Source organism: Tursiops truncatus, chromosome X (assembly GCF_011762595.2).
Source record: "Tursiops truncatus isolate mTurTru1 chromosome X, mTurTru1.mat.Y, whole genome shotgun sequence".
NCBI lineage: Eukaryota > Metazoa > Chordata > Mammalia > Artiodactyla > Delphinidae > Tursiops > Tursiops truncatus.
Genome location: NC_047055.1, coordinates 107,516,567 through 107,539,669, shown reverse-complemented (window position 1 = coordinate 107,539,669; position 23,103 = coordinate 107,516,567). Strand labels below are relative to the sequence as shown.

Below are 23,103 nucleotides of genomic sequence, written 5' to 3'. Positions count from 1 at the left end.
CAGACTGAAACTTCAAGAAGTGAAGTAACCTGACCAAGATCACACAGGTAGGAAAGAGTAAATTTTTGATGAATGAGTGAATGAAATCATATAACATTCATAAATCTGGAATTGAAGTATCTCACCGTCAAATTATAATATCGTAGGAGATCATGTGAGTGGGATAACATTGTCTAAACAATTTTCGTGGCATAAGCAGTTTCACCTTTTCTTGGGAAGGAATCAGAAGCTCTTCATCCTCCCTTGGGAAAGGTAGCACTGAGCATTGCAAAACATTCACGTCCACCAATTATACCAGCAACTCCTCACAGGGCCCTAACCTCCTGAGTGAGATGGAGACACCTTCACTCACCTACAATCAAATCGAAATGGATTCTTTTGTTCTTTTGTGCCAGAATACCATTTTTTTTCTTTTAAAAACAGGATCTTGAATATAAATAACCTCTCTTCTTTGCACTAGGTTTGTCATATGAACATTATAAGATGGCCAGTTCATATTTCCTTATTTGTAAATTTCTTTCCTGGTAGCCTACATTTTTCCAACCAATATTTCACCAAATGTTTGGGTACGTCCTTCAGTAAACATCTGTTGGACTCTTAGACTCACTCGCATCTATTATAATATTTCTTTTAATCCTCAAAATTAACTTTCTGAGGTGTTATTATTATTATTATTTTGACCTCACTGTGCAGCTTGTGGGATCTTAGTTCCCCAGCCAGGGTTTGAACCCGGGCCCTCAGCAGTGAAAGCACAGAGTCCTAACCACTGGACCACCAGGGAATTCCCACTTTCTGAGGTATTGTTAAGCTTATTTACAGATGGAGAGACCTGACCTTGGACAATTTGGTGTATGGCTCAAGGTCACACTTGTCCAAGGTCATAGAGTTAACAGAGCCAAGTTAAGAATTCAAATATTTTGACACCATGGTCCCCGTTTGTTCCACAAGACCAGAGGGTCTCCCTATAAATGGAATGAGACTATCCCTCCGTGACTTGGCCGAGATAAAATATTAAACGATTCAAGATAGTCAATACCTGATTGTATCGGAAGGATTGGCCTAGCAAGTAAGTGTTACAGGGGTGAAGTCAGTGTAGGCTCTGGTAATCAGAGACTGGGTTTGGCTGGGTGGGTGGAGCAAGAGCAAAAGGGTAGCCTGATTGACTGGAAGGAAAGCATTAGCAAATATGTTGAGTTGCGGCTAAGCGTGTGCTCTGTGGACAAATAAAAAGTCTTCCTGGTATAAATAATTTGAATTATTTCATGGATAAATTTTCCAGTGCTAGTACCATTGCCTTGAATACTTTATGGATGAAGATGTACGAAAATAAACAAAGCAAGTCTGGAAGAGAACCTGGAGGTACGTTTTAAACCATGTTAATGTGCAGAAAACCAGAATGGTGGCTACTTAATTTGATAGACAGTTGACCATGTACATATAAAAACACAGGGTTATAGACTTAAGGCAGGTTAAACAAGGTGTATTTGATGACAGGTATACAGCATAAAAATATGATCTTTGTTTTTAACTTTATCTCGGTGAATACAAGCATATTACATATTCCACTTGCAATCATTTTTCTCAGCGGTTCATCCATTGACATGCACACACACGCATGTGAGCAGATGTTTTCTAGTACCTTTGGCAGAAGAATTTAGTGCCTTGTACACATCACACCTGCCATGTCATGCTTATTGATTGAACGATTCAGCTTGCTGAAAGGTACTGGGTGAGATATTAATTTTAAAATGAAAGCCTTCACATCTGCTAATGCCTGTCAGTCTCTGGAGTGAATGTGCCATTCGAGCCAACGGAAGTGGGCAGAAGCAGCCTTCATGGGTAGGGCTGACAAGTTATTTTGAGTCTGCTGAATTACCTTTATTGTTGCCCGGTACTTATAGGCAGACCTCTCCTTCCATTAAAGTCCAGTGCTCACAGTACTTCTGAAAATAGCTCTAGTGGTTTGGAACTCATATTCCTGGGTTTTTGCATAAATGAACTATTTGTGGTAGTTGAACGATAAATGGTGAGATAGTGGTGTTTTACAGGCAGTGAAATGACAAGGTCAGTTTTAATTAAGCTGAGATCGACCTCAGTCTGTATTGCACACTTCTGATTAGGTTATTTCAAATTAACATAAGTTTTTGGAGACTTCGCTGAAGTCAGTGGTGTTAAACACCAGCTGTGCTGGCAGAGAAGCGTGGGATATGAGAAGGAGATAGCATTCACATTGAAATTAGCACTTGGCACAATATAATTCTCTGATTGCAAACTATGTGGAGTTGCCTGTGCTAATTGGTTGATTTTATTTGAAGCAGATGTTGTTAGCTTTCCCACTAATGATCTGGAGAGAAATTCTTTTGAAAGACATGCCATGTTAGGATCTCTGCAGTATAATAAGCTAATTACAACTTTAAGTACTTGCAGTAATTAGCACAATGTGTATAAAGTGTTCCTGATCTTTTCACCCTGCCGCATTATTGTCAGGGCAGCTTGAAAAACAAAAAGGAACGCTAGCTGGATTGAGTCTCCCTGGTCTAGCCTCTTCGTTTCCCAGACTTCTGCACTAAAGAGATAATGAACTCGACTTAAATCCTTCTCTTTCAGACATGTCAAAAAGGTTTAGTGCCAACCCCCAACCACCCAAAAAACGGAGAGTGGAATTTGTCAAACTAAAACGTTACGTTGCACACGTATGCCTTTATGGCTTGTGAGGTCTTCATCACATTAGCAAACCGAGGTATTTGAGGGCACCATTAGTGTATTTATCTCATGTTCGTTTATTTTATTGTTTATCAGTTTGATCCGGGGATCAAACCTATATTTTATTTGAGAACATATCCCCATCACGCTTCCAAGCCACAACTCAAACTTCTCTGTATAGAACACTTTATGTGTTTGATATTTCTGTAAGCCTAAAATCTGGTCTTTCTGTATTTTGAACAACTAAGTTATTACATATATATTTTTTCCTTATAGTAATTATCAGAGGGAAGACGTAATAGGAGTAGATGTGGGGAGTGTGACAAAAATGGAAGAAAATGAATTGGGAGAAAAAGAATTGGTAGAGACAAATTCTTAATAACATATCAAGCGAAAGTCCAGAATTAACTGCTATTAATATGAGTGAACCTGACATTTGAGACTGGTGACTAAAATTCTTGTATCTCTAAGAAGATGCTAAGTTGATCAGTAGAAAATAATTTATAGTAAAACATCACTATTTAAGTAGTTCTTTGTGGCCTTTTTTAAAAAGTTCCAGAGTTTGCATTTCTAAGATCTATTATTTGAGATAGATGCTTAAGACTGAAAATGCAGCCATTCGTAATGGAGCCTTCTGCCAGAACAGGTGAACCTATCCAAGTTTTTGTATTTTCTTATGGCTCCTTCTTTGGTTTAAGATACTTCTTGTGGGGAGGCAGAGACTGAAGAAATTCTCCTTTTAAAGTACCTTTGAAGAAGTTGGCTGGTTCCCTTGGCTCTAATTTCTGGAAAGTAGGCAACCTGATCTCATATTCTCAACTTGACTGCAGAAATAAGGTAGAAAATTCCCTTATTCTTACCTCTACTGCTGTTGTCTCTTCGGTTCTGGAATTGAGAGCTGGGGTTTCTGTGGTTGCTGGATATATATCTACCTCCAGTAATGTAATATTTCACAAGGTAAATAGCCAGGCTCCTGATAACTTCAGTGGATTAAAAGAGAGGAGGAGTCAAACCAAAATACCAGTTATTTGAGAAAAGCAAAGATAGAGAGGCTGATGGAGATTCACCCTCTCCAATTATTAAAAGAAAGGAAGGGTTGTAGGTTTAAGGGGATTCCAGTACTTTAGCCATTCTTCATAAATAGAAATAAACATTTATGGTTATGAAAATTTATTGATATAAGTAATGAAAAACAGTGAGGGGACTTCCCTGGTGGCGCAGTGGTTAAGAATCCGCCTGCCGATGCAGGGGACATAGGTTCGAGCCCTGGTCTGGGAAGGTCCCACATGCCACGGAGCAACTAAGCCCATGCGCCACAACTACTGAGCCTGCATTCTAGAGCCCGCGCGCCTAGGGCCCGTGCTCTGCAACAAGAGAAGCCACTGCAATGAGAAGCCCGTGCACCGCAACAAAGAGTAGCCCCCGCCCACCACAACTAGAGAAAGCCCACATGCAGCAAGGAAGACCCAAAGCAGCCCAAAAAATAATTAAAAATAAATAAATAAATAATCCCCCAAAACCCCAAAACCGTGAAGACTTTGTGCTTTTCCTGAGCTTACAGAGCTTCAAGTCCTCAGTGGAACCCATAAGAAATAATTATGCTCAAGCAAAACATACAAGGACAGAGTTTAGTGCTGACATTTTACACCTGTCATCGTGTCTGGCGTGTCTTAGGTGCATAATAAATGGTAAATGGATGACTGCTTTTTTAGTGAAAAGTTAACGACTCATTCTCTGTCACTGCCATGAGGTTTGGTGAGTTTCCACATTCCTGGAAGTATTGTCATGAATTGGAACTGCTTGAAATGACGTATACATTTATTTGTCTCATTGGACTTGATATCCTTAACGAGTGCTTTAGTGCAAAAAGTTAAAGGCACATCCTTCGTGTTGGGAGTTTTGACATCTAGCATCCTTACTGATAAAATTTAAAAGTCTTATTTGGCTGTGGAACGGATCAACCCACTTAGAAATGGAGCATCTGCCAGAGTAACAAAAAGTTGTTTGACAGTAAACCAATGGATTTACATTTTTTGTCAGTAGGGATCTTTTATTCTTATCTTGTTTTTATTTACTTAAACCCAAAGCTGCTATTACTTACTCCTAATATAATACCATGGTCATAGGAATATAAACTGGGTTCCTAACAATATATATATTTGCTCTCACTATAAATAATCTTCATTTTCATAAGTTTGAGAAAACTAGAAGTTGTCAGACTGTTGCTAGATGCTTGAAATATAATAATATATATGAATGTTATATTTTTATTATATATTATATAGATATAGATGTGTGTATAACATTACATATATAATATTACATATTATACTATAAATTATCTATTATATAAGTTTAAAACTCTATCTATCTAATCAATCTTTCATCTTTCAAAAGAGGCCACCATTGGAAAGACCATAACCAGACCAAATAATTAACTTTATAATTTTACTATGTTCTAATAACACTTATTTGGAGAAAGTTAATGGCTAAGCCATGACATTTTTTCATACACTTTTTCATGAGAAGAAAATAGTCTGACCTACAGAAGGGCAAACTGACTTTCTTAAACCTTTCAGCTTTCTGAGACTGAGGAGTTTTCCTAAAAAGAAGGTCCCCAACTTTCAGGGAATCAGCAGTGAGGCATGACCTTTTCTAATTCATCTGCTCACTGCTAGCCCTCTGTGTTCCACCGTGGCTCCACTGTCCTGTCAGGGTCTAATGAAGCATGTGACGCCAAAAACAGTTATTCCTGAGATGCCAGCAGAAATGGTCATTTCTTTTACTTCCAAATGTGCCAAGTGGGGACAAGAAATCCTTACTTGATTGTTGGGAAAAAAAATTAAAAGCTAACTCCAGATTTTAACATTAAAGAATTGAGGTTGTTTGATCTTTAGAGGATACAGCAACTACATACGAAAATCTCTTTCATGTAAGGTTTTTTTAAAAAGTCGACTGCATGCCTTCATCTTTTGTGTCATAGATTACAGGGATAGAACTAAATAATATCATTTTTAGGACCAGAATTTTTTCCCCATTTCCCAATACATTTTTCTCTCCTTGCCATAAAAAGCTTGAAAAACAAACTCCCTGAGGCACCAGAAGCAGAAGTAAGTGGGGTGGTTTGGCTGCGGACCAGAGTAGCACAACGGGTTTCTGCTTCCTTTCTGTTCATGCTCCCCGCTTCCCTCCAAAACACACACAAAGCTCTGCATGACTTTCTGGTTTCAGGCTCCAGTTTTGCAATTTTTTCCATCATGTGTTGGGAAGAAATTGAAATGTAAAATTATATCCCCTGAAACAATCATATTGTTTTGGGGGCATAGGAAGGAGAGTTACAGAGATGAGTTGTTTTCTTCTTAAAAAAAAAAAAGGCTACTATGAGCCACAATACCCATCCCTTGCTGCTCTGTGAACCTCTCAGGTGTTTTTTTTTTTTATAACTCTTATTTAATTTTGCAAAAAAGTAGCTTAACCACTGAGAAAATTGTGCCGAGGAAAGAAAATTTCCTGATGAGGGATTATGCTCAGCAGAGATGCAATAATATACTGTTGTCACTTGTTTCTATGTGCTATTTTCTTTCCTCTGGGCATACCCCCATTTCACACACACATCCTTTAAGTCATTGGGCTGAGAGTTTGGCAGACCCAGAAGTGGAAAAGGATGATTTCAGCTCTAGTCATAGCAGGTAATGGAGTTCGCAAAGAAGGCTTCAATATTGCTTCAAGGAAGCTGAAAATGACTAATGCGATGACTAACAGTAACATCTAAAACAAAAGTATAATTCTGCACTACAGTAAGAATGAGTGACCTTCTTGGCTTGGAAGAGGGAGGCGAGAGGGTGGAGGAATCTTTGGGAGGAAGATTTCAGAACAAATGGACCTATAATGTTAGTATTTAAATGCAATTTACTCATTCGCTTCAGCAGATAGTCTTAATATGCATGTCACCTGTGGACAGAGCCTGAAGAATTATAAGTATTAATTTGTTTTAAATAATTTGAAAAAGAACAGTTTTATTAAATACTACAGTCATGTAAGTAAAAATTTTAAATAAATCTCTTTATGTTTCAGAAAATTTCTGCCTACAGGTCTTTTTTAATGGTTAGATTTTAAAATTATAAATAATGTGTGCTTAAAAAAATCACGCTGCAGTGGTTGCCTCAAAATCAACTACACTTCCTGAAATGCTGAAACCAAGAAAACTAGGGTCTTTAAGTCCGGGTGTGCTCCCTACTTGCCCAGACCCACCCGAGTGCCTGCACCATGACATGGCTTTGCAAATCAGGCATCAGATGAGCTAGGTGAGGATGTGGAATAAACCCCTGATGGGCTCACATCTTTCCGTGGTTCTCTCTAGTGTTTCAATGAGGTGAAATAGGCTTCTTATGTTTTGGATTTATCCCTGTTTTGCTTTGTTTCCCTGGAAACTTACTTCTTGAAAGAGTGTTGCCTCTAGTAATGATCAGACTTAATACTTAAGGACTACTAGTTTAGTGCAGGGATTCTCACTGGAGATTCAGGGGTGAGAATCCCTAATAATGGGTGAAAAATTGTGTATATTATGTGCATTTTATGGGAATAAGGCCCGTAACTTTTATCTCAAGATTTGTGAATTACGAAGCATAGTATTTGTTCCTGATAATAACTCTGAGGCAAAGATAAATGATCAGTACTACTTTATACCTGACTTCACTGAGGCTCATGGAAGTTTCGTCACAAGTTTGAAATCCAGTAATCTTTCCCTGTAGCCTTTCAAGGCTATTACTTTCATTGGCTTTAAAACAAGATGGTCATAATATATGTACGTACTCCCCTCTCCAGGAAGTGGAGATTAATCTCTCACTCCACCCAAGTTTGGTCTAGACTTAGTGACTTGATCTTAAAGAATAGATTAGAGAAAGGGACAAATAGTAACTTTACAGTGCAGAAACCTGGCTAATACTACATTAACCAAGTGAGGAAAGTTAATATCACCAGTGATGTCAAGGCCCTTCCTAAGATGACATGACTTGAGAAGGGCACTTCACTTCTGTGATATTCTTCCTCAAACCACTAACCCCAGTCTAATCATGAGAGAAACATCAGAAGAATCCAGATTAGAGGACTGTTTACAGGATACCAGGTCAGTACTCCCTAAGGCTGTCAAGGTCACGAAAAAGAAAGACTGAGAAATTGTCACAGGCCAGAAGAAACTGGGGAGACATGACAACTAAATGCAGTGTGGTATCCTGGATTGGATCCTGGAACAGAAAACATTAATGGAAAACTGGCGAAACTGAAGTCTAGAGTTGAGTTCATAGCAATGCACCAATGCACTGTTGGTTTCTGGGTTTTGATAAATATATCATGGAGATGTAAGATGTTAGCAGAGGGGTAAATTGGGTGAGGGATATAAGAGAACTCTCTTTATTATCTGTATTATCTAAAATTATTCCAAAATAAAAAGTTAATTTAAAAAATTGCTCGAATCTAGAAAGATGACCACAAACTCAACTCATATATTTTTCCTGGATTAACCAGAATAAATGTCACCTTCCCTGGAAATCCTTCTGTATGACCTTACGTACTAATCTAACAGAATTTATGGTACCCTCCTGGGAGTTAGGAGAGGCATTATTGCCTAGTGGTTATGAGTTTGGACTCCTGGGGTCAGGCTGCTGGGGTCTGAAGCCAGCTCTGCCACTTATCAGCTATGTGACTGCCAGCACATGACTTGATCTTTCCCTGGATTAACTTACCTCATAGGGCTGTTGTGGGCATGTAATTTAAAGTTACACATTTGAAGTCCTTAGAATAGAGCCTGGTACATAATTAGTACTCAGTAAGCGGTAGTGGTGATGATGATGATGGTGATGATAATGATGATAGTTCCAAAGCGTTGTTTCTATAACACTGTCTCACAGTATCTAATTGCTTACCCCTGCTTTTTCTTTTAGATGGTGAGATCCTTGAGGACAGAAGCCATGTTTTATTTATCTTTGTATCCTTCTGCCTGATAAATAGTAAGTACTCAATAATTGTTGATTGAATTACACTTCATTTCTTGGATCCTCACTTGCCATATCTGGGATTTGGGTGTGACCCTTCTGTCACTACTGCCAAATTCCAGGCTTACTGGGAGATAACTACCAATTAATTAACACTCCTTAGGGCTTTTTTAGGTGCAGTGAGGGATGCAAAGACATATATATGAGGTCTCTACCCCTCAGAAACTTACCAGCATATATGCTCCAATAACTATATTTCAATTTATCGGAAAATGATAGAACTCTAGATTAAACAGTACTGAGGACAAGTGCTTAAATTCTAAGAAAGAATAGATTGTAGCAAAATGGGATAATGTAAGAGAATACAGGATAATCTTTTTTAAAAAAATTAATTTATTTATTTTTGGCTGCATTGGGTCTTCGTTGCTGTGTGCGGGCTTTCTCTAGTTCTGGAGAGCAGGGGCTACTCTTCCTTGCAGCGCGCGGCCTTCTCATTGCGGTGGCTTCTCTTGTTGCGGAGCACGGACTCTAGAGCACAGGCTCAGTAGTTGTGGCGCATGGGCTTAGCTGCTCCGCGGCATGTGGGATCTTCCCGGACCAGGGCTCGAACCCGTGTCCCCTGCATTGGTAGGCGGATTCTTAACCACTGTGCCACCAGGGAAGCCCAGAATAATCTACTTTTATGGAACATTCAACATGCCTCCCTCCTCTGTAGAGCATGAGAGAAAATGAGCTAAAAATTTAAAAGAGAAAACCAAAGTTTGTTAGACATTCTAGAGGTGCAGAGTTCTTGTTTGAGATTTATTGTGGTGTTATTCCATTATTGAGAGGGAACTTAAGTAATTTAAAACTTTTACTAACTTGTACAAGACTTATTTTTTTTTAAGACAGTGTTGAGATATGAGTTGTAGTGGTACTGATGACAATGAATGGACTGAGCTTGGTTAAAAAATGAATATGTTACTATAAAATGTACTTGAAAAGTAGCAACAAAAAAGTGGGGGGAGGATGAATTTCTTTGGGACTTCTGTTCTCTTTTACCAGTGCCACGTTGCATCCTTTGGTTTCCCCTTAACCGGTATCCATAGGGAAAACTTTTTAATCGGTATATGTTAATTAACTTCAACAAATCTTTTTCCAAATTCTTCTCTCAGTAGCCAGAGAGTGCATTGTGAGTAGGGAGGGTGTTCAAAATGACTGAAGCTACCTGGCCAGAGGACCCTGCCATATGTTTGAAAACTTAACCTTGCCCTGGTTTTCATTCCAGGGCAACCGAAAGCCAAGCTCACATCCTGGCCATATATTTGGAAGTCCACATCCTACCCATATAATTTAGGACCTGAATTATAATGTTACATCTTACAGCCCTTAGATAAAAGGGATGTAAATGTAACTCTTACAAGCGCTGTTCCCATTCCGTCCAAGGCCATGAATTACCATATGGTCTGGAAGAGATCATCTTAATTTTGGGGACCAAGCTACTGGGCTGTAGTTGATATGGCTAATTCTTGAACCCTGCTTTTCAGATTGAATTGCCCAGGGTTGGAACTGACTAGATTTGGCTCATGGAATTCCAGATGCTATGGTAATTATAGTGCAAGACTAAATTTTCTGTTCTCATTTGTCTTTTTAAACTACTTTGATTCCTCGTTTGGTCTCTTTCACCCAGTATTTAGGGGTTATAACTTCTATGAGTAAAATTTAGTTTTAAATGGAAGAAAATTTAGCTCCTGCTACTATGGTACTAGTTAATCATAAGTTCATAAAAAAGCTAACATACTGGGTCAGAGAGGCAGCATTAAAATTTGATGCGTTTGGGGAAAATAAATTAAAAAGGTCTGGTAGAAAGCTTGCACTCTAGAGCTTTTTCTCTGCCGTCTGTCATCTGAGGCATAAACCTGTGCCCTCATGTGTATCCAATTGCAATGTATCTCTTCTGTCTAAAGTCAGATAATTACAAGGTTCCATAGTCCCTTGGCAGACTGAATAAAGAGTTACTTTCATTTCTTTTCTTAGGCTCTAGACGTATACTGTGTTCTCTAGAGATACTGTACACAATTCTGTAGTAAGGCTGTTTATCAGCATTTACGAATTAATATCCGTTTAGCTAATGGTAAGCCAAGATTGACTCAAGAGCATATAGCATGTGGTTATCTTTAGGATGTGGGATGACTATGTTGATTTTGTTTATCACCATCTTCATTAAGAAGTATCATGCACAAACTGAGTAGTAGAAAAGCATCAGATGCTCCTGGCCCAATATACGGGACATGTATTCATCTGAACAACTAGTCAGTGAGCAAAAGAGAAATATGTTGTAGAGCAGTGATAAATGTAATGGCAAGTAGAGAAAATTGCTTCTTTAGCTGAGGGACATTTTCTATCACTGTTCTAATTAATCAGGAAATACATTAGGAAAAGTTTTAGGTTTCACAAGGGAAGAAGAAGGCTTTATGAGCAAGGTTTTGTTCTCTTTTTAATTAGAGATAGGAAGGAAAATATTGTTTAGCAAGTTTCTGTGGTGGAGGTTTGGAAGTTGAGGGCCAGGTTATTTCACAAAAACTGTGAGGTTCAACTTGGAGGTGAAAGAATACATTTTTAAGATATGACAAAGAACAATATCTCAGCTGCCTTTTGGCTTTTCTATATGTAATTCGAGAACAGTTTTTAAAAATAAAGAAATTGTAATAATTTTTTCATTTAAATAATTTATTAAATTATTCAAAATAATATTATGGCAAGCACTAAATATATTCATGTGACATGAGAAAAAGAGGAGTTGCAAAGCATTCTATGAATGTTCAATGAATACTAATTTATGATGGTAAATATAAAAATAATTTAAGGGCCAGTAAATGCAAGGGATGACAAAAGATTAATTCCCATTGTTCTTTTCAGAAGAGAAGAATATGGAATGATGGGGTTGCTGACTTCAAGTCTGGAGATCAGTCAGGTGAGTATTGGTGAAGGGTACATTTTTAGTTCTGCTCAAGAAGGAGCAAGACGAAATACACTTGCTGTGTAGACTAGAAAAATTTCAAAGTTTTAAAGAAAGATTTGGCACCCAAATACACCGGTTTTAAGTGTTCATTTTTGATGAGTTTTGACAAATATATACACCCATATATCCACCACCACAGTCAAGATTTAGAACATTTCCATGACCCAAAAATGTTTCCTTGAGCTTTTTCCTAGTCAATTCCTTATCTATGCCCACAAACAACTGCATATCTGCTTTCTATCAGCATAGATTAGATTTGCCTTTAAAACAAAAGCGTTTCAGATAAATGAAACCATACAGTATGTACTCTTTTGTATTGGGATTCTTTTGCAGAGCATAAAGTTTTTTAGATTTATCTGTGTTGTTGCGTATATCAGTAATTTATTCCTTTTTATTGCTGAGTAGTATTCCTCTGCATAGGCATTCCACAATTTCTCTATCCATTCACCTGTTGAAGAACATTTGGATTCTATATTAGTATGATTAAATCTCCATCATTTAGTAGGCCTATGTCTCTGGGCTGTGACTGTTGTTTTTCTCCAGTGGTATAGCTTTTATAAAAAATTTGTCTTAGGTGAGACAGCAATGCTATATAAGTGGCTGGAGTGGGCGAAATTTCCTTCCTCTAATTGTGATAAAGCTCTGGAAAAGTCTTTTCCTCTGGATAGCAGGCCTTCATTATGGAGAAGGCATGTTTCATAGTGATTACTCTTCCCTTTCCCTTGCCAGGGCCATGAGTGTTTCTATCTTGAATCTTCACTATGAGAACCTGGTCAGTTTCCTGGAGGTAAAGCCTATGAGGGTGTGGGGTCCCCCAAAAAGTGGCCCTCAGAAATTTCTTACTCTCACACTAGTCCATGCTTAGTCTCCAGCAATTTGTCAACCCTACCATTAAGTGTTCCTACCAGTTTATGGCTCCCACGGCTTCTGCTCCAAGTAAGCAGATCTTGGCTGTGCCTCTCTGAATGCATCTATCTCCAGATTTCAAGGTGGTGGTTTGCCCTGTGACCTCAATTCTCTGATGGCTCCAAGGAAAGTCTTGATTTTCAATTTGTCCAGCATATTCTTGTTGTAAGGACAGGTGTGACATCTTTTAAGTTCTTTTTTTTAAAATTAATTAATTAATTTTTATTTTTGGCTGTGTTGGGTCTTTGTTGCTGTGTGCGGGCTTTCTCTAGTTGCGGCGAGCAGGGGCTACTCTTCCTTGCGGCACGTGGGCTTCTCATCGCGGTGGCTTCTCTTGTTGCAGAGCACGGGCTCTAGGCGCACGGGCTTCAGTAGTTGCAGCACGTGGGCTTGGTCGTTGTGGCTCACAGGCTCTAGAGCACAGGCTCAGTAGTTGTGGCGCACAGGCTTAGTTGTTCCGCAGCATGTGGGATCTTCCTGGACCAGGGCTCAAACCCATGTTCCCTGCACTGGCAGATGGATTCTTAACCACTGCGCCACCAGGGAAGCCCTAAGTTCTTTACATGTTGGAACTGAAACCAGAAGTGTCCCTCACTTTCATTTTTGAAAGACATTTTCACTGGGTATACAGTTCTAAGTTGACATTTTATTTCCATTGTCTTTAGGCGTTAATGGTTTCTAACAGGAACTCTACAGTGTTTCTTAGTCTTGTTCCTCTGTATGTAAAACACCTTTTCCCCATCTTCCTCTGGCTGCATTTAATATTTTCTCTTTTTAATAATTTGATTATAATATGCCTCTCTGTGGTTTTCTTTCTGTTTATCCTCCTTGGGATTTGTTGATATTCTTGGTACTGGGGGTTTATAGTTTGTGTAATTAGGAAATTTTTCAGCCATTATTTCTTCAAATAATTTTTCTATTCCTCCTCCTATCTCCTGTCTTTCTGTGACTCCAGTTAGCACATTAGACCGCTTAATATTGTTCCATAGGTCATTGAGTTTCTTTTCATTTTTCTCCAGATTTTTTTCTGCTTGTGCTTCAGTTTGGTTAGTTTTTATTGTTATGTCTTCAAGTTTGCTAATCTTTTTTTGTGCAGTATCTAATCCAATGTTAATCTAAGTCAATGAATTTCATATTTCACATATTTCATTTCTAAAAATTTCATTTGACTTTTATTTATATTTTCTGTTCTCTCCTCATCATGTTCATGTTTTTCTTAAAAAATTTGAGCGTGCAGGGGCTTCCCTGGTGGCACAGTGGTTAAGAATCCGCCTGTCAATGCAGGGGACACGGGTTCGAGCCCTGGTCCGGGAAGATCCCACGTGCCGCAGAGCAGCTAAGCCCGTGCGCCACTACACTGAGCCTGTGCTCTAGAGCCCGCGAGTCACAACTACTGAGCCCGTGCGCCTAGAGCCCGTGCTCCGCAACAGGAGAAGCCACCGCAATGAGAAGCCCACGCACTGCCACGAAGAATAGTCCCCGCGCGTCGCAACTAGAGAAAGCCCACGTGCAGCAATGAAGACCCAATGCAGCCAAAAAATAAATTAAATAAATAAATTTATAATAAAAAAAAAATTTGAGCGTGTTGATTACATTTTCCATTATGATTTTAATATAATTGTTAATTCTATCATCTCTGTCATATCTTGGTCTCTTTTTATTAACTGATTTATTTTCATGGTTATATGTCAAATTTTCCTGCTTCACAGGGCTAGTAGTTTTTTATTGGCTGCTGGACAGTGTGAAGTTTATGTTGTTAAGTGTTGGATTTAGTTGTATTCCTTTAGACAGTGTTGGGCTTTGTTCTACAGTTAGCTCACTTGTGGGTCAGTTTTATCATTCCAGAGCTTGTTTTTAGCTTTTAAAAGGGCAGATCTAGATGCTGATTTAGCCTCACTTTTAAGGAATGACCTTTCCGATGTCTCTACTGAGTGATCCTTTTATTCTCTGAACTCTGTTTTCTTTGGCTGGTGGAAAGACCAGTGATTCCTAGCTCCATGTGAGTTCTGGGAATTTTTGTCTCACCAGTCTCTGATAATTCCTTGTGACCTGAAGGATGAATTCAGTGGAGAGGAAAGAGAGTGAGAGTGAGAGTGAGAGTGAGAGAGAGAGAGAGAGAGAGAGAGAGAGAGAGGGAGAGAGGTCATCTACTAAATAGAATAGGAACTATGATATGAAAGTAGTTTGTAGTTACCTGAGTTGGGAACTGTTTTGTCTCCCTTTTGGCTCTAAGAAGGCTCTTGTAAATATAGGTAGGAGTCTTACCTCCTCACTTTACACTTTTTCTTTTTTTAAAAAAAAATATTTATTTATTTAATTTTTGGCTGCATCGGGCCTTAGTTGCGGCACACAGGATCTTCGCTGCAGCATGTAGGATCTTTCGTCGTGGCGCAGGGGCTCTTCATTGTGGCATGCAGGCTCTTTGTTGCAGCGTGCGGGCTTTTCTCTAGTTGTGGCACGTGGGCTCCAGAGCACATGGGCTCTGTAGTTGTGGTACGTGGGCTCCAGAGCACGTGGGCTCTGTAGTTGCGGCACACAGGGTTTCTAGTTGTGGTTCTTGTGCTCAGTAGTTGTGGCGCATGGGCTTAGTTGCCGAACAGCATGTGGGATCTTAGTTCCCTGACCCTGGATCAAACCCACGTCCTCTGCATAGGAAGGCGGATTCTTAACCACTGGACCACCAGGGAAGTCCCTACACTTTTTCTTAATTGTGAGTATGAACCTGGAGCTACCTTTAGTCATGACAGCTGAATCTGTACCTAGCTTTTGTCTTCTGAAGCTTACCCTGATATAGCCAGTAAACCAGGAAATTAAACATACAGTTGTTTCAATCTAAGGAGGCTCAAACAGAAGATTCTTAGATTCTTGGTCTCCTCCTCTACTGTAGAGAGAGGTGGCAGTGTTGCTGATTGGAAAAACCACTAAACTAGGTAGAGGCCTCCAGATGTCAGGCTTCTAGAACTGGCTTTCCTATTCTTTGTGGGACTGAAAACTCACTTGATCCCTCCCTCCAGTGCTCTTTAGGTTAGATGGTCTTCAGTCCCTTTCATCTCAGATAGCCTACAATTCTAATTTAGGACAGAGGTCAGATGTCTGGTAGCTTCAGTGACCCCAAATTAGAAGGCAGTAAAAAAATATTCTGGGAATTATGAATCAGGAACAAGACCAAATTCCTCTTTTTCTTTAGCAGCCAATGAGCTCAAGTACAAATTGGTTTCTCTGTGCTATAAACTGTAGTGTAGTTTCCCATGAGTGTCATATATGCATCCTGAATTGCTCCTTGGAGTTTGTCCATCAATTCTAAGTTATATTTTACCTGGTCTCATTACTGTGTTTCTGTATTTCTCAATTTTATTTTTTGTCTTACTTTGTTGTACGGATTCTTGTAGGTTACATCAAAATCTTTGTAGAGTGTGGTGCTGGTGGTGAGAATTTTAAAATCCTTAAATGAGGAAACAAATAAATAATGAAAACAGATGCAAAAATATCACAATAAACATCTAACACTTATTCAGATATTTATGTATTTAAATATGCAATTCTTCACAAGTTTCTGTCTCTAAAGACAGCAAATGAAAAGTCTAAACTGGAAGATGAATGGAAGGATGCTAGAGACAGGAAAACATGGCAGCAGCAAGAGGTGATCATTTATTTTTCATATCAGAGGGAGAAGAGAGATCCAAAAGGACATAGAAAACTGCCTTGTGTTTCATAGCACCTCACCTAAGCTGATATTCAGAATGAAGACATCTCATCATGAAGACTAGATTAAATAGTTTTCACTAATGTTTTGCTTGAGAAGGCAGGGAAAAAGTACGTTTTTTGTTTGGGATTGAAATAGCCAGAAAGCTTTAATTACTTTTACTGTGCTATGAGTTCACTTCTCACCAAAATCATGGAAAATACGTTCTTTTGATTTGCTTCGCAGAAGCATTTCTAATGCAATTGGAAGGGTATGATAACAGAAATGCCTTCAGTGATCCACTGCTTTCAGGGTTCTACAAAGAATGTATTCTGACTTCGCAGGCCCTGGAGGAAGGATTTTTCATACCAGCCTTCTTGATATTTGAGGTCTGATCTTCTCATCTGTTCTCTTGATGTGGCATGAGTGGGTTTTCTGCCCTTCAGCACAGCTCAGATATTTGATTGTGGCCCTTCTCTCTTCTTGGATTTGGTAGACGTTTATCAGGCTGGGACTGAGTTACCTTCCTGTGTGATGATTCTGCTCTCCCCAGTTTCCATAGCTCAGTGCTGTGATGTGCTAGGTTAGAGACCCTCATCGTTGAGCGCAGATTATCATCATCTGCATACCTAGAGACTCCATCAAGAGCTGAGTCTTTGGGTCACCTCTCAAAGTGACCCCTCTACTCTGAGGGCTTACTTGAGATGAGAGAGTCCTTTTGTTCCTAGAATGTCTTTGTTTTATTCTTGGTTCAAAGACACTGGCTTTAACACTTGATACAACTAAGGTGACCTATGCTGTATTTCAGCCCTAAGATTCTCTCAGCCTTGCTTAAGAGGAGGAGGGATACTCTCAGGATGGGAACTTCATCCTGACCAAATCTTTATAAACATTAAAGTCTTTTTAAAAAAATTTAACTCTTAAACTCAATTTGCATTATTCTAATCTGAGTGCCTTATCTCTGGGCCCTTGACTGAAACAAAACCCAGTAACAGTGGATTCGAATTTTCTTTGGATTTAACTTAATGAGTGTTTGGATTCTGAAATCTGTTTTAGATTCATTCTTCTGTATCTCAAACCTGAGTCTTTGGGTGATATTTCCTCTTTGCGTTTATTAATCCTTAATGCCTGCCAGGAATAGTGAAATTATATTAATGTTGTTACAAGAAAAGAAATGATAAAACAACAAGCATTACCTTACATGTTCTGCCCAGGCAATGGTATCTTCTGGGTAACTAACTTCTGGTTTATGTATAATATTTAGCATATAGGTAATCTTTTGCTTGAAAGATCAGAATATACATTTCAGAGCATAATTTAAATATTTCAAAATAAAGGTAAATCACGTTCATTTTTCTCGTATAATTTAGAAGGTACTTTAGGATATTTTTCATTAGCTAAGGATATTTTAAACATTATTTATCATGGTATTCTTGAAGTAGTTAAATGTTCTAGTTAAGAGATTGGGAGGAATATTATAATCTTTAAAAAATGAAATGTGTTCTGACAGTGTTTTGGTTGAAATACCTTTCTGGGTTAGATATAGGAGAAACAGGGAGAAAAGAATGCACTCAGCTAGTATTGGGGGAGAAATCGTTTTCCTTTTCCTTTCTCTGTGGGCAAAAAACGTGAGATAAAAATAATCAGAATAAGGTCCTTAGGTATCGAGAATTTATTAGAATCAGAACACTTACTACTTCAGAGCGAATGAGATCTATAGATCGTTAATTGCAGCTTGGTGTCTTTTATAAGAATGCCTCATGTAGTGAGCACATTGTCCCTTCACTAAATGGGTAGTGATTATCAGGGAGATTACTGTGATTTATAAGCTCATTTTCTTCATTTTACTTTACATGTGCCAGACACTGACTCATACAATAGAAAAACAAAACAAGGCTGATTTTTAGAAATGAAATGCTTTATTGATTATTGTTCACACCAGAAAGTTATAATATATGAGATTGTTGAGTATATAGTATATAAATTTTTTAAAATGACTTTACTGCAGGCTTTAGATGATAAACTCTAGTTTTGGTGTATTACATTCCTGCCAGAATCTAAGGAGGGTTACCCAAATGGAGTAAAACAGTATTCTTTATTGTTATGGAAGGAGAAATTATTTTCCTGGAAAAAGATTCTACTTTATCCTGAAACGTACCCTTTTCAGATAAGTGTGATTTCTACAGTAACATGAAGAATTTTATGTCTTCAACCTTTATGGAGAAAAAGAGTCAGATACTAAAGTGTGATGAATAATCGGGGAGTATGAGCCACAAGCAACATGTTACTCCTTGTTTTTCAACGAATGGTTTTTGGTAGCTTCAGATATCAAAGGAATGATTAGATCCTTAAGTTACTTATACATGCAAAGTTAAGTGGAGAATTTACACAGTTATTCTGATTGTTGAGAGGCAGTAAAACGTGATGATAAGAGCTTGGGCTCTGTAGCTAGACTGCCTGGATTCTCATCATAGCTCTGCCAGTATGATCCTGGGCAATTTACTTAACCTCTCTGTGCATGTTTTCTTCAACTATAAAATAATGATGTTAATATTACCTAGCTCATAGGACTAAATGAGTTAATACACATAAATTGAATGGTGGCAAACATAATACAAATGATGAATAAGTGCTAGCTGTTAGACAAAGAAATATGTATACAGATTCATGGGCTGATTTTTCTTGATCAAGAAGCAAATTACTCTGGCAACTTCAACATTTTAAAAAACATTTTGAAGTAGTCTGTTAATTTATATGTAATGGTGTAGTGATGGGAAATGTGGTAGAGTGAGAAAGGAATCCACCATTTTTGAAGAACCCTTGTAGACTTTGAAATAAAACAAATAAGTGTTCATATTCCAGCTCTGTTCCTTGCTGGTTTCTGAACTTGAGAAGATTATTTAACCTTATAGAGCCTCAATTTCCCCACCTGTTAAAGGGGGGCAGTGCTACCTTGCAGTGTTGTGAGCATTTGCAATAATGAGTATAGAGTTTTTAGCGTAATGCTGGTAAATGATAGGAATCAGGCAATGATTTAGCGGCTCTTTCACCAGCTTGATAGTGGAATTCTGTCTCATCCAAATAGCTCTCTCAGGGTCAAAGTCAGGGAAGGGACCTGGGGGAAAGTCAAGCCACTACGTTTTACTTTTTCCTTTTTTTTCTGCTTTGAAAGTGAAGAGCACTTGTGATATATGAGTTTCAGAAGGCATTCCATGGATAGACCCAGTGAATCGTCTCAGCAGGATTTTAGAGACACTTCTCAGTCAAATCATCCAATGAGTTGGGGCAGGCACTGGGGTATAAATCCAAGTTCACATGATACAGAGCTGTTGAGACAGGATGGAGCATAGTGTTCTGGAAGAACGTCAGGAGAGAAGAAAATATCAGTCATGTGTCTCTCAAAAAGCAAGGGTCCCAAAGAGGTCAATGTTGGGCAAAGTCAGAAATTTGAGTACACAGATGTTGCTGACTTATTTCAGAGGCTTAGCTCAGGGGCCGGCATATAGATTTGGAAGAGCAGCAAGACCAATTCCCAGTTTCAGAGGTTCTGATAAATTGCTCAGTTATCAAAGAAAAATCAGCACAAAACATGTGAGTGGTGGGGATTAACATTTACCCAGCATCTACTTTGTGACATACACTGTGCTACATTTTCTGTATGGTAAGTACTGTTATTCTGCAGTTCTAAACTGGGGTTTGGAGAAACTAAGAAACTTGCCCAAAGTAAGAGCGCTGGCAAGAGGTAGAGCTGAGATCCACACCAAGATCTGTCTTGTTTAGCCTCTATAGATTCTCAGGGATTCTGGAACTAGAGAACAAGTCGTGGACTTAGCTGCTAGATCAATGATACTGGGAGAAACCTTATCTTGTGAAAATGGAAGAAAACCCACAGATTATAATTAGGCACACTGTCAGACAGAGCCAGAGGTGTAGAGTGACTTGATCCTGAGTCACGGTGATAAACTATAGCACCTTAAATTTCTGAAGACTAAGGCCAGGATTTATCTCAAAGCCTGGGACTAGTTGAGCCTTTAGCGGAAAGGTGATCCCAGTGACAGGAGGAGGGCTACAGGCAAGTAACTTCACAATTCATTTGTCTCCCACCCCACCTTCCACAGTACTTTATTTTTTAAATTAATTTTTCTTGGAGTATAGTTGATTTACAATGTTGTGTTAGTTTCTGCCATACAGCAAAGTGAATCAGTTGTACATATATCCACTCTTTTCTAGATGCTTTTTCCATATAGGTCATTACAGAGAAATAAGTAGAGTTCCTTGTGCTATACAGTAGGTTCTTTTTAGTTATCTATTTTATATACAGTAGTCCTGCAGTACTTAAATGGTCCCCTGGAGTCTGCAAAGTGCGAAGAGTTAATGTAAAACTCTAAGTGCTTTTGCTGTCTAATTTGTTATCATGGAGTGGCCAAGTCATATGGCGAGCAACAAGGATCCCTAAGTTAAGGATATAGAGGTATGTTGGCAGTGTTTTATGTGGAAATTCTGTTCTCTGAATTTCATTAAAATAAATCATGGCCTGAATATCCTACGTCTAAAGGAAACAGAAAAATATTATCACCAAGTTGGAAACAGGATGAAAACAGAGATGTCTCTATTACTAAGTTATGCCAAAAAGTTTCATATTTAACTACTTATTTTTAGGACCACAGGACAGAAATTATATCTTAGATACTTAAATTACTATATGAAGGTTGGATTTTTGAGGCTAGTTAAAGTCAGGCTTAGATTCCATAAAACTGATTACTCTTTAAGGCTACCTCACAGGTGAAACATTTTATGTCACACTCAGTTAGTTGAGTTCTAAATTTTTTATGTGTCAGAGGATTTGTTTACCATTAGGAGAAATGGGAAACAGTTTGGGACCATTTATTTGCGTATTCTCTTTAATCATGTTGTAAGTTAAGTTGCTTGTTTGGTTAACAGAAAGAATCCCTCTTATCTACTATGGGAAGGCTTGCTTTGGACCCAGTAATATTCTTACATCATCAGGTAAGTGTCTGATTGGATTGTCAAAATTTGTGAGTGAGGATATAGTTAAATTGAAATTTTAAGTATTCCAGGGACATATTTATCTTTTTTCTAGGTTGTAAAACGGTGACACATTTTGGAATGGAAGGTTAGCTTGTTTGTCACTTTCTTCAAACTTTTGTTTCCAAAATCTTCTTGTGATGTTTGGTGTGTATGTATGTATGTACGTATGTATGTATGTATTTGAAATTCATTTATTTATTTATTTATTTTTGGCTGCATTGGCTCTTTGTTTCCGAGCAGGCTTTTCTCTGGTTGCGGCGAGCGGGGACTACTCTTGGTTGCAGCATGCGGCCTTCTCATTGCAGTGGCTTCTCTTGTTGCGGAGCACGGGCTGTAGCTGTGTGGGCTTCAGTAGCTGTAGCACATGGGCTCAGTAGTTGCGGCTCGCGGGCTCTAGAGCGTGGGCTCTAGAGCGCAGGCTCAATAGTTGTGGCACACGGGCTTAGTTGCTCTGTGGCTTGTGGGATCTTCCTGGACCAGGGCTCAAACCCGTGTCCCCTGCATTGGCAGGCGGATTCTTAACCACTGCGCCACCAGAGAAGCCCATCTGGTAATATTTAAACTGGGTTGGAGCAGTCATACAAACCCAGCTCCATATAAAAACATTAGAATATTTTTTTAAACGCTCAGGATCATACCACCTTAAATCAAACAAAAACAAGTGTACAATTGTTTCCATTTAAAAATTTTTCTTCCTTCTTTTCAGGATCTTTCCACACACATATGTGATCTTTACATTTTAATTGGTTAATTTTAATTATACAATTGCATGAATACATTCTCATTGGAAAAATTCAAATACAGAAATATAAAGAGTAAAAAATGAAAGTCACCCTTCACTTTCTCCTCTCCCCTTAAACCTCATGATCCTTATTAGGTCATCCTTAACCATTATTAAAGGCTTAATATGCATCCACTTAATTCTTTCAATGTAGCTTAATATACATATATACACATACAAACAGAAATACATTTTTAAACTATACCAATTGGGCAACACATTTTCTTCACTTAATATGTTTTATTTTTGAAATCATCCTTATAACTCTGCTCTTAATTGATGCCCCCTTTCCTAGACTCCTGTTACATCTTACTATGTATATATGTGTATTTTTTTTCATCTTTATTAGAGTATAATTGCTTTACAATGGTGTGTTAGTTTCTGCTTTGTAACAAAGTGAATCAGTTATACATATACATATGTCCCCATATCTCTTCCCTCTTGCGTCTCCCTCCCTCCCACCCTCCCTATCCCACCCCTCTAGGTGGTCACAAAGCACCAAGCTGATCTCCCTGTGCTATGCGGCTGCTTCCCACTAGCTAGCTATTTTACGTTTGGTAGTGTATATATGTCCATGCCACTCTCTCACTTTGTCCCAGCTTACCCTTCCCCCTCCCTGTATCCTCAAGTCCATTCTCTAGTAGGTCTGCGTCTTTATTCCTGTCTTGCTCCTAGGTTCTTCATGACCAAGAGAAAAACCAATACCGTATGCTAACACATATATATGGACTCTAAAAAAAAAAAAAAAAAGGTCACTTAATATGTTTTTGACATATCTTTCCTTTAAAATCAGTCTCAGTTTTAAAACTGCTACATAGTATTTCAAAATAGACATGGAGCATAAGATAGTTAGCCACTCCTCTACTGACGGACATTTAGATTGTTCCTCATTTTCTACTCCTAAATAATGTTGAAACGAGCATCCTTGAATATACATATTCTTTTCTAGAATAGATATTTAGAAGTGGAATTATCAGGGTGAAAGATATCT

The 23,103-nt window shown here is 38.5% G+C and overlaps 1 long non-coding RNA gene across 1 annotated transcript; it reads left to right on the top strand.

Moving 5' to 3' along the window:
- The first annotated feature begins 8,640 nt into the window (after positions 1-8,640).
- Positions 8,641-21,291, top strand: LOC117310288 (uncharacterized). The gene is made up of 4 exons (XR_004524465.2): positions 8,641-8,708; positions 10,220-10,278; positions 11,592-11,646; positions 21,224-21,291. It is a non-coding gene; the product is annotated as an uncharacterized lncRNA (long non-coding RNA).
- Positions 21,292-23,103: the final 1,812 nt, after the last annotated feature.